We start from the raw sequence: 2,543 nt of genomic DNA on the forward strand, positions 1-2,543 counted from the left end.
CTTGGAAAAGTAAAAGAAAAATTCTTTCATTGTTTTACAGTCCCTCCCCCAAGGTCCACTCCACTATGCAGCCTTTGCTCTGGACTCCTGTCATGGCAAAAATACCTAATCACATATCCCTCTTACAGTTTTCTCCCTCATCTGTTTCAATGCAGTATACAGTATTGAACCCATCTTTCTCTGTCTACCCTCAACCTCAAGGTTAGTCCTGTTTTTACAACAGTGGCACTATGCAGTATTTGTCCTTTTATGACTGAGATACTTCACTCAGCATAATGTCCTCCAGGGTCACCCATTTTGAATAATATTGCATGAGTTCCTTGTTTTTTAATGCAGCATAATATTCCATTGTGTGATATACCATAGCTTTTCTATCCATTCGTTTGTTGATGGGCACTTGGGTTGTTTGCAACTCCTTGCTATTGTGGACAAAGTCGCGATAAACATGGGTGTGCATATATCTGCTTGGGTGGCAGTTAAGATCTCTTTGAGGTATATTCCCAGTAGTGGAATTGCTGGGTCAAATGGTATCTCTATATGCAACTTTTGGTTGCCATACCACCTTCCACAGTGGTTGCACCACATTTTTCTTTCTTGGAGAAAAATTTTGCTAGTGGATCCACGTGACTGGAAAGATGCACCTGTTGGGTTAACAGTACAACTCCTTACATAGTAGGCCGCCAACTCAAAATTCATTGCTGAACACATAGCTGACTGGTTTTCACGGCTTGTCAATCACGTGAGAGGAAACTGCCCATCTTTCTCCCAAGGAATAGCTGGTGAATTTGAACTGCCTGCCTTTGAATTGGCAGTGCGACTCTTTGCCCACTAAACCACCAGAGTTCCCTATTTATAGTTTAAAATTTACTCGTTAATGTACACAGTTCTGTGAGTTTTGAACCACCATCAGAAGATACAGAGCAATTCCATTGTTCCAAAAATCTCTGGGTGTTCTAATGTACATTAGAGGTTGAGAACTACTCAATCTGGGGATAAAGAATAGTGGGGAGCCAGAATAAGCAGTGAGGGACTTGTTTTGAGTTAGCTCCTCTGTTTCGGGATTTAGACCTAAATGAGTTTCATCTGTCCGCCATGAAGACTAGATGTTTGGTGGCTGCATGGAGTCCTTGTGCAGAAAGGGATCCAGAGATTTGTCTGGATTCAACTAGATCAGTGACACTGGGGATGGGGTTGCTGGCATAGTGCCACCATTAACTAGACATTTAAATTTTTAAAACATTAAGTATGGATTTAGTACTTCTGGTTGTGACTGACTAGGCTAGACTCATGTAAAAAGAACCATCCCACCTTATATGTAAATGAAATTTAGAGTCATTACTTGGAAATTACCCTAAGTTTAATGACATCTTTGAGGAAATTAAAGAATGACTCAGGATTAGAAAACACTAGGTGAGAGGGAAGATGGCATGGTGACAGGCAGCCATTGTCAGCTGATCTTCCTGCCCCCGCAATCCTAAGTGACACTTCATTTCTTCGCCCTGTCCTTGGCAGTGTGCTGAATTTAACCAGGATTGTGAATTGTAAAAGAAAACCTGAGGAAGCCCACTTCTAGTGCCTCGAGGGAAAACTGACCGGATTCCCTCTTTATCCTTGGCTGAACCTCACACACATATCCTTGTCTCCTTTGCTCTCCTGGGGCCATCAGTGAGGGCATGAGGAGGCTGACTGCCTTCAACTCCAGGCAAGGCAGAACCAAGCAACTGTTCATAACCAATTCCAGCACATAGCCAGTGACCTGAATGGGACCTGACCATGGGGAAAAATGACACAGAACTAGATAGGTTTTTCAATTTTATTTTTAGTTTATGTAGTCCTGCAAAAGTGAATTTTTATCTGTGCACTGGGAACATTGAAAAACACTGACAGGGCACTCTGGCCTGGCCCATTTTTCTGAAAACTCATTGCAGCTGTGGCTTCTGCCCGGCAGGCAGAGATTGTTAGATCCCATAGCCAGGTGCTGTTTAGAGCAGTGGCAGGCCTCAACTTTAGACTGCGAGTTGTCTCTAAGGACTGAGAATCCTCAAGACACTTCCAAAGGCAAGAATCCTGGAACAGGTGAGGGAAAGTGCCAACAGATGGCTGGTTGACTTCACACTGAGTTTGGGAAATGACCAAGGCTTTGGAAATGTTGACACAGATCTGCAGAATCTGGACACATTGAGATTATAGGCCAGTTGGCAATTATGTGATTTCATTCCCATAGTCCAAGAAGAGGCACTGTGGCCTGAGAACTGTTTTTCCTTTGGTTTAGTTCACTCTTCTCAACAACCGCCACAGTGCAATTGAATCCTAAGAAACCACTAGCAGAAAAAGGGTATTCAGCATATCTGCAGGCCACAGGCAACAAAACAAGGCCCAGGCAGCATAAAAATGGTGGTGGCTTTGGGTGTGTGGATGTGGAGAGGTGCTTTTTAGGAGTAAGGATATTGAAGCCCCATTGTAAGCTCAGGAACTCCCTGGAAAAGCTTTGAATAAGTAGTAGGATGCCCTGGAGTGAGTGTTAGGGTTGGTAAATAAAATAC

This window comes from Elephantulus edwardii, unplaced genomic scaffold, assembly GCF_000299155.1.
Source record: "Elephantulus edwardii isolate Elephantulus edwardi_28Jun2011 unplaced genomic scaffold, EleEdw1.0 scaffold00216, whole genome shotgun sequence".
NCBI classification, from domain to species: Eukaryota; Metazoa; Chordata; class Mammalia; order Macroscelidea; family Macroscelididae; genus Elephantulus; species Elephantulus edwardii.